Here is a 9,864-nt window from a genome sequence, read left to right on the forward strand (position 1 = left end):
CGGAACGTAGCAGTTATTGAATTGCAGCTTTCTCTTTTCCTTTACCAAGCTTAATATCCAAACATTCAGTTGAACTGACAGGATGCTAAGTTCTACAACAATTATTTCTTTTCTCTCAGATATTTAGCCTCTGCATTTTTCAGTTCTTTAGTGATCTGATATTTATGGGGAAAAGAATGTTGCAGTTTGTCTCGCACTGAGTGGTGACAGGTGCATCTTAATTTTCCTATTCAGTTGAAATGAGGTGGTGTCGAGTTAAATGTGTGGATCCGGAAAAGTACACCTGGTAAGGCAGCATCTTTGGAGTAGGAAAGTCGATGTTTCGAGCATAAGTTCATCGTCAGGAATATTGGAAAGATTGACACTCCTGCTCCTCCGATGTTACCGAACCACTCTTCTAACTCGTGCCATCCTTCCTGACTCTAATCTCTCGCATTTGCAATCCTCGCCTTCTCCTCAGGCGGGGTAGTGTTAGATACTGTTCCTAAGATGTAACAACATGTTCATAATGATAGTTTGGATATGAAGTTAGAAGCTGATCACTGATGAAATTCATTCTCCCCCTCTCAATCTGCCAAGCACATGCAGGTCCTGCGCCTCCTTCACTGACATTCCCTGAACATCTGACGCCAGAAAGAAGAAGGCCTCATCTTCCCCTTGGGCTCTTGATGCCACATGGGATCACTAGTTTCCTCATTCGCCCTTCCCTCACATTATTCTAGTTTCATGATTCCAACTCAGCATTGCCTTCATGACTAGCACATCACCTTTCCAACCTACCCGCTCCGCCTCCTGTCAGAACTGATATCTTGTTCTCCACCTTTATTTACTCCTCGCATTCACACGCATGTCACGTCCTCAAACCGCCGAACCTCCCATTTAACTATCAGTCCCCACGGCCACAAACCTCATTCCTGATGAAGGGTTTATGCCAGAGTCATCAACTCTCCCGCTCCTCGTATGCTGCCTGACCTACTGTGTTTTCTATCACCACACTGTCGGCTCTGAGTTCTCGTTTCTGCAGTCCTTACTGTCTCCACGGTGCAGTATTGTGTAAAAGTCACATTAGTGGAAAAGTGCAGTTTCTGTGGCTTTTTAAGTTGTTAATTTCATTTGCTCAATCGGCTCTAGCTGGAGTAATGTGTGTCTTTCTGCAATTATTATTATAGCAGGGATGTGATAGCATTGGAAACGGTGCAGAACAGATTTACCAGGATATTGTCTGTTCGAAGAGTTTCACTTATGAAGATAATTTGGACGGACTGGGCTCTCACAAAGATGTTCTCTTTTTTAAAAAGAAACGGAGCTGTACTTTTTCTCAAGGATAATGTCTCTTGATATCTTTTTTTTACGAAAGGCATTTTAAAACAGTTCAGGCTCCGAATCGGATGAAGTGTTACAGAGATGAAAGTGTTCACTGTGAGGACTTTCGTTTCTCCGTAAACAGCTGAAGTTTAAGGCCAAAGATTTAATGTTTTGAAATGAACAGTATAATGGAAAAATAGTGGTCATTCCGGAAATCTGATTTCCGGTTTGTTTGATCCTGCAGCAGTGGTGCATTAACTAATAACCTCTCTCCTTCTGCCCTTTTAATTTTTAACTGTAAGCTTCTGTTTCATTTTTACTGTTTTTAAGGTGTTTTTTTTCGGATTGTTGTGTATTTTCAGAACAGCATAAGTAAGTCTACTTTGGATCGACTATGTTCTGTGGGTATTCTATATTCTGTCTTTTGTTTTTCAATCCGTCATTTTGTGAATAATCTTTGTAACTAGCTTCCTCTGATCATTTTCACTGTATGCTTAACGAAAAAAATGTAATGTTACGGTCTGGGTTGACTGCTTAATAACTTTTTGAATGGTTTAGCCTCGTTCATAACAAATTGGGAGGTAGTTGATGGATTAAAAGAACAACTGAGAGGTGCTTTCGTCTTTATTTCGGATGTTGATTTGGATTGGTGTAGGCAATGCTTGGGAAAGCAATGTCTCATTTAGGTACAAAGAGTTGTCTTGCTATGGACGATGTCAAGTTGGTAGTTTTAGAAAAAAATAATTCAGGCCGGGCTTCTGGAAATAGCAAACATTTTGGGATTGTATTTGCCTCTTTCTGTGAGGAAAGGAGAGATCATTCCCGCAGTAGGTCAGCATTTAACTAAGCTGAAATATCCATGAGAATCTGTAGAGATAGTTAAACTCTGTTTGACAATGAAGCAGCTTCAGTTAGACTCAAGAGATAAGGAAAGGACACCAGATTTGAAGCAGTTTGAGATACGATTCGAAGTAGAAAGGGGGAAGAATAGAGAGAGCAGCAGAGCAGAGAGAAAGGGAGACAGGGTTTGAACTTCAGAAATTGGCAATTATTAAAGGAATTTACCTTAAAAGGCTGGTGATAAAGGCTGAAAATAAGCTTACTCTGGAAGAGCATATTGTTAAAACGACAAGGTTAGCAGCTGAAATGGCTGATTTTTATGAAGTGGTCCATAAAACAAGGATGGGCTTCCAGAATCATTTTAAGTCTGAGTGATAGAAATTGGGGCAAAGAGAAATCCTCACGTGGAAAGGGAAAGTTAAATCTCTGTGAAAATCATCAGGATAACTTTTCAGAGGGTAAATAGGAAACTTGAAGGGAACAAGGTCTGAGGTTTTCATTGCAATAAAGTAGGCCACATGAAATCAGTGTTGGAGAACAAGGAAAACACTGTAAAGTCAGATGCAGGGAAACGAAACAAGCCTGGATGTTTTGTTGGCATGGCAATAGAAAGCACAGTGGCGGGTGGAAAACTGCATCAGAGTGCACAAGCCGATCAGAGGTTGGTAAGGGGGAAGTGCCAGATCTGCTTTAATAATATACCTGCAAAGTTAAAGTTTATTTACCTTGGCCAGGGGTTGCAGATAGAGAGGTAACAATATTGAGGGACACAGGATCGTGCCTGTCTGTGATTCAGAACGAGGGAGAAACATGTACTCCTGAAGAACTGTGTATACGGGAATTCATGGTGGGACGAAATATTGCTCAGTTATGTACAATGAGGATAGAGTGGCCTGAAAGTGTTGAGAATTTGTGGTGGGAGGTCTGTTCAAACTCTCAGCTCCAATAATACAATTTGTGCTTGCAAATGATATAGCTCAATCACCGGTAAGTGTACTGCCTTTTCCAGTTGAAAAGCCAGTCGAGATGCAGGCAAGTGCAGCAATGCAGGACGTTTATCAAGGAATTTTCCCAGATTGTTTCTTAACGCGATCACAGAGTCACAAGCTGAAGAAGGACAATTCAAAAGACACGGATAAGGAAGCTGAAATATGATTAATTTTTTTTTGTAAGGTAAGTGGGACACAGCAGGGGACAGCGTTAATAATGCAAGTATATTCAGCTCTGCTCTGCTACTGAGTTACAGCAGAAAGATGAAAAATTAAAGCAGTTGGATCAGAAGACATGTACTTGCAAGGAGAGTGAATGCATCCCCTTGTGATATTTCTTAGCAAATGATATGTTAAGGAGGAAATGGAGAGCAACACATATTCAAGCAAGTGAGAAATGGGCAGAATTTATTTTTCCAATAGGGTACAGAAAAGTGGTGCTGCGAGTGCCGCATGTGCCACAAATTGGAGGGTACGTCGGCGTGATGAAAACGGAGGCTAAAATACAAAGACATTTCTACGGCCTGGATTGCAGGGGAAAGCATTTGAATTTTGCCAGACGTGTCATACATTTCAACTAATAGGAACACCATTGTAAATAATAAAGCCTGCACATTTAATATCTATCCCTGCGTTCGAGGAATCTTTCTTAAGTGTCTTCATTCATTGTGTAGGTTACCTACATCCACGAAAAGATGGGAATAAGTATTAATTAACAGAAAGAAATGTATTGACGAGATTTCCAAATGTTGTTCAATCATGCAATTTGACAGCTAAAAGATAGTGGATGAATTACGGTTTTTTAAAAAACTAGATTAAGACTACCATCAGAGATCCAATTAGCTCAAGGGTCAAACTTCACGTCCAAACTTTTCAAGGAGTGTATAGATAGCTTGGAAATAAAACGATTCAAATCTACTGTGCACAATCCAGAATCACAGGGTGCACTGGAATGGTGACGTCAATTATTAAAGACTATGTTGAGGCTTTGTGGCTCGGAGAAGCCAGATTATTTCCATAAGGGAGTTGCGTCAGTGCTGTTTGCGATCTGAGATGCACTAAAAGAATCCACCAAACTAAGTCCATCTGAAACCAATTTTGGGCATAAAGTAAGAGGACCATTAAAATTTATTAAGGAAAAAGTAATAAGTCAGATTACAGAGTCCGCACATTTGGATGATCTGTCAAATTTTAGAGTTGAACTAAATAATGTTGGGCAGTTGTCGAGACAGTATTTAAAAGTATCGCAGCAAATGGTGAAGCAGGAAGTGTATGAGAAATCAAAAAAATCACAATTTTGCCGCTGGGAATAATGCAATTATTTAAAATTTATTAATCGGTGAAACTTTAAAGCATGGTTTAAAAGACCTTATCAAATTGAGAGGAAATTGAGTGAGGTTAGCTACTTGATAGGGACTCCAGTCATGAAGGAATCTCACAGAATGCGATGGGAATATGCTCTAACGGTATTTTGGAAGAGAACGAACGCAAGTGGAGAATGTGTTATTGACTACGACATACTGGGAAGAACCAATGTCAGGGAATTCTGCATTGGGCGTTCCTGAAATAATATTGGACAATGCAAAAGTTGTCTAATATTGGTAAAGTTATTCAGTTATCTTCCAGAAGAAAATCGAAAGAGTTATTACTCTTGCATGGGGAGATCTGCTGAAATATACTGGGAATTAATAATCTAATTGTAGATGATGTAAATATAGGAGATGCTGTTCTGACTCTGTAACATCCTTGCAGGCATAACCCTTTAAAGTTGTACAAGTTTAAAAGGAGATGTCACGTATGCATCAAAATGGCATAACCGAAGTGAGTTTCAATGAAGAGAGTTCACCCATCATCATGGTGCCAAAGGCAGATAAGACCCAACAGTTCTGTGTGGATTATCACAAAATCAATGTTGTTAGAACGACTGATGCGTATACATATCTGCAGGCGGAGAACTGTGTGGAAAAGATTGGAGGAGCAACTTACATTTCTAAGTTGGACTTCCTCAAAGGTTACTGGGAGTGAACTTTGTCAGAAAGATCAAAGGCAATTTTAAAGCACCAAATGGACTGCAGAAATTTATAGTAATGCCGTTTGTACGAAAAACACTTCAGCCACATTTCAGTGGTTAACTGACAGGGTAATTGCCGAATACGCAACTCATTGGTGTATATTGTGGCTGGTGACTTTCAGTCTCTCGTGTATTGAATATTTACAGCATTTAACAGGCTTTTTTGATCGAATTCGGAAGTCAAACTGATTTGTAAACCTAGCTGAAAGTGAATCTGCCAAAACCAAAGTCACCTTCTTGGGATATGTCGTTGAACACGAAGGAATAGCCCAACGGGATGCGAAATCGAAAGTTACAGGGGACGTTTACACATTGTTGACGAAAAGGGCAGTACAACGGTTCCGCGCATTGAGTGACTTTTACTGAAAGTTTGTGCTGAATGTTAGCAGTGGGAATACTCCACTCACCGAACTGTTAAAAACAGGCAAGAAATTTCAGTGAACACAAGACTTTCAAAATGTTGTTTTTCTCAGAATAGAGCTGATTGTGAGGAGACATGATTGACGTGTACGAAATAATGAGGAGCAAGGAATTACAGATTGAAGGAAACATTTGCTCTTGATCGATCACCAGGGTTTGTAAATTTCAGATAAGATGCAGAATGCTTTGAATAGACTGGTAGGAAAACTTTATCAGTCAGTGGGTGGAAGAGTCTGGAACTCACACTCTATAAAGATCAGTTGGACAATTAACTCTTCAGTCTTCTCTGAATCCACTGGCCAAAGAGTATCGAAAAATGCTCAAAACAGAGCATCACCGCGAGCAACAGTTATTCGATCGTTGGATTTATGAAATGTAAAGGTGCCCATGAGCAACTGTACGACTATTCGGCTTCCCTCCTGTGGTGACGCTGGAACATTGATTCTGATGTTCTCTGGGACAGTTAATGAAGGCATTCTCTTTCCTGAAGATGAAGAGCTCATACCTTATTTCGGCTTTAGAAAAATCAGTTTTTAAGCGGTATTAAAGTCGGCTTTGCCTGCGAGCCAGGTAGGTTACGAACCTACAGTCTCCTGATCTGTAGTCAGGCGCGTTATCCATTGCGCCACTGGCCCGATGCGCAGGCACAGCCTTAAGAGCCGTGATGTTAATACGGACACGGTTAATAGCAGTCATGTTCACCAGTTGAACAAGCAATAAAGATAATCACTGTCACTGCTTCAGTCTAATCTTCATCAACTTTCAAAGCAGCGAATTTAAAAAAAAACCGCATATGTCCTCATGAAGCTTCCATTCACAATCTGTCTGCTCAGTCATTCAATGGAATCACTGCTGATCTGATTAATTGCGAATCCACTTCTTCAGCATAACTGACGTGAATGTGAGCCTAATCACCACATTATATATATACCAGTTAACTTTCATAGGTTTCGAGTACAGTAACGACTTTTGTGAGTATGCAGGAAAGTGAATACTGTGAACGGTGCAAAAAAAATTCCTTCATGGAAATTAATCCAGTGCAAAGTCAACCATATTAGAACGGCAGATGACGTAAACATTCCTCTGCATCTCTCTGCACAGATGCCTCTCCAAGAATTGACTGTATGCAGAATTCTTCTTTGTAATTTAGACTGTCCCAGTTGTCGATATTCTTTCAATCCACAAACAAGTATCTTGCTGAAAACTAGTTTGCCATGGTGAAATAAACACACACCTTGTCAAAAATACTAGTCTAATTCTTGAGCGAGGTGGCTTTCAGTCTGACGTTCAGCTGACTGGTTTATGATCTCTCCCACCAAGATGCTCTCCCGACGCCATTCCTCCTATTGTGCTGCTCTTGTTGGTCTTGCCATGACTGATCAAAACAGTGCTCTTGAAATCACTTCAAAAATTATTTCGCATTATATTGACACACTACATTGGAGTTGTGAAAAAACCCTATTATTCCTACCCTTTTATTTGATAATTATTGAGAAATGAACTGCCATTAGCTCCACTACACAACTAAGTTGTTCGGGGTTATGTGGCACTCTTGCAGCAGTGTCACTGCATTTTTTGTTCCTTCGCTGAATGTTTACAGCCGCGTTTGATGTTCATTTTAAAGCATCATTCCTCAAGAACTACAATTTGCCATTCGACCAAAATCGCCAGCCTTTTCATTTAAAGTCTCCTCCATTGATATAAAAGGGGGAAAAATGAAAGTTTCAGCAGCAGATGAACTGAGATTCGGCCGAGTTATCATTTGTCAGCGTGTGGGGCACATGTGATCGAGGTAATGATAAGATTCAACAGCGCAACCCAGCAGCTTTCATGATAACATTTATTTGATGTTAGCTGCACAAAATGCCAGCCTCATTCCACTACATTTCACAATTAAGTCTTCTTGTTTTTGGCTTGTCTTTTTCTCCTATAGTTCTCCCTTGATTACAGTAACTTTGTCTGACGTTCAACATGTTTGCCTTTCTTATCCCCAAAATCGGATTATGTCATTGGTTCGATGTTGGCAGAGTAATAAATTCGAAATCGATTGGCTTTTACTTTACTGAGACGTAATTGAAACTCGTTGGTTAAATTTGAATTGTTGTCAAAATAGCAACCATCTCAGGTACCTATTTCACAGCCAAATGTTATATATTTTCAATACTCCAGTAAACTCTGACACTGCTCTCATAAGCTTTCAGTGCAGAACAACATTCTACCTCTCTTAAAGGTGCAGTATACACTTTCAACTTCATAACAATCTGGAATTCCACATAAGGCTGTCACTGGCCCACCACACACAAAACTAGAAATGAAGATGTCAAATAAAGGACAGTTATAAGTGAGTGAGGGAGCAGTAAAATGTGGAGAAAGTGAGGACTGGAGATGCTGGAGATCAGAGCTGAAAATGTGTTGCTGGAAAAGCGCAGCAATTCAGGCAGCATCCAAGGAGCAGGAGAATCGAATTTTCGGACATGGGCCATTCCTGAAAAAGGACTTATGCCCGAAACGTCGATTCTCCTGCTCCTTGGATGCTGCCTGACCTGCTGCGCTTTTTCAGCAACACATTTTTAGCAGTAAAATGTGCTTTGTCACAGTCAAAATGAAACTGGGGTTAGAGAAAGATACTGTACTTGCCAGCACACAGAAAGTAGTCTCGTATTTTGCAGAAATCTACATCATAGGCATGAGAATGAATTGATCTAATTTGTTTAGATAACATGGTGATGTTGTAGAACTACTTATTAACGCCAAGAGCAGTCGCCTGTATTGTTTAGTGAACTACAAACCTGCTTCAGATACTTTCATTCAGTGTGAAATCCACATCTGTCAGTGGGGGAGTAAGGAACGTTCGAATACAAGAGCAGATTTAGAGGAGTGGGAAGAACACAGAGGGATGTTAGGCTCGAAGCAGTGGTGGATTAATGGGGTGTAAGACCATGGATGGATTTGACAGCAAATCTGAGAATTACAAATTCAGTGGAGAGGCATCCTGGGAACCAATGCAGATCAGTGAGTTTTATTTAGTCAGAACAGAAGGGAGGTCAAGGCGGAAATGACAGGCAGTTAGCTTAACATCTGTCACATGAAAGCTTCTCAGTTTTTTTTATTATACTTGTTGACCAAGGTACTTAGAGAAAGAAAATCAAGGGTATGATGCAAATTTAAGATACTTTGCGAAAGGGTAGTTAGATTTAAACAGATTATTGAAGTTCTTTGTGGAGCTATCATGTGGTATGGATAAACTGCCATGTCCTGATCCATCTGTGAGCCTGTCAAACTTCTCTTGAAGGCTCCCTCCGTCCTCCTCACAATGCACATTCTGATCCGTTGGTGTCATCAACAAGTTTGGAAAAATTACAAGAGGTCCAAATGTCCAAATCATGTATAATGGTTGGGAACAATTTGGTTCAAGCATCGGATCATAGTATCCCGGTAATGCAGTCGTTGCAATGAGGCACCACTCTCTCCCTATAATGCTGCATGTCGCATGCCCAATCCACCTAGCCTGTACATTCCTGGATAAAGTGGGCAATTCACCTGAACCGTGAATGTTTGTACTGTGTGCAGAAACAGCAGCATCCGCAGGAATCCCACGCAGACACTGAGAATGTGTACACTTCATGTAGGCAATCGTGTGAGGCTGGAATTGAAACCCGGTCTCTAGTACTGTGAGGCAGCATTGCTGTCACTGATCCTTGTGGTACTCCACCAGTAACAGAACACCAACCAGAGAAAAGTGCACTTATTCCTACTCTATGCTTTCCAGCTGGTAAACAATCCTTAATGAATGCTGGTATGGTTTCAACAACCGCATTGTATTTCGTGAAGTTGTGTGGGACCTGATAAAACGCCTTCTGAACAAGCAAAACGATGGGGTTCCAACGTGAATTCCTCTCCACTGGAGACTTTGCAGAGATCACATAACTTGAAAGATGACTCCCAGCGCATCCACATTCTCTCATTATCTTCCTCTTTCTTCAACATTTTGGGATGAAGCCTGTCTGGTCGAATTGACTCAAACTTTAGTCCAGTTAACTTTTGAAGTACGACCTCTTTCCTGTTCTTACTTGTTTTGCCCCTTGTTTCCTATTTTGGGACATTTAATCTCCTGATGAAGGGCTTCTGATTGGATGTTGACTGACGGCCTGTGTTTTTCCAGGACCAGATTCTTCGACACTGATTGCAAGCATTTGCGATCCTCACTTTCTCCTTTTCCACAATACTGACATTTACAAA

At 40.6% G+C, this 9,864-nt stretch overlaps 1 non-coding gene across 1 annotated transcript; it reads right to left on the reverse strand.

Annotated features, from left to right (window-relative positions):
* Positions 1-6,187: 6,187 nt before the first annotated feature.
* Positions 6,188-6,260, reverse strand: trnac-aca (transfer RNA cysteine (anticodon ACA)). Its single transcript has one exon. It is a non-coding gene; the product is annotated as a tRNA-Cys (tRNA).
* Between the last annotated feature and the right edge of the window lie 3,604 nt (positions 6,261-9,864).

Source organism: Chiloscyllium plagiosum, unplaced genomic scaffold (genome assembly GCF_037043375.1).
Source record: "Chiloscyllium plagiosum isolate Xiang-an unplaced genomic scaffold, Cpla_swu_hap1 HiC_scaffold_44, whole genome shotgun sequence".
In the NCBI taxonomy this organism is placed as follows: domain Eukaryota; kingdom Metazoa; phylum Chordata; class Chondrichthyes; order Orectolobiformes; family Hemiscylliidae; genus Chiloscyllium; species Chiloscyllium plagiosum.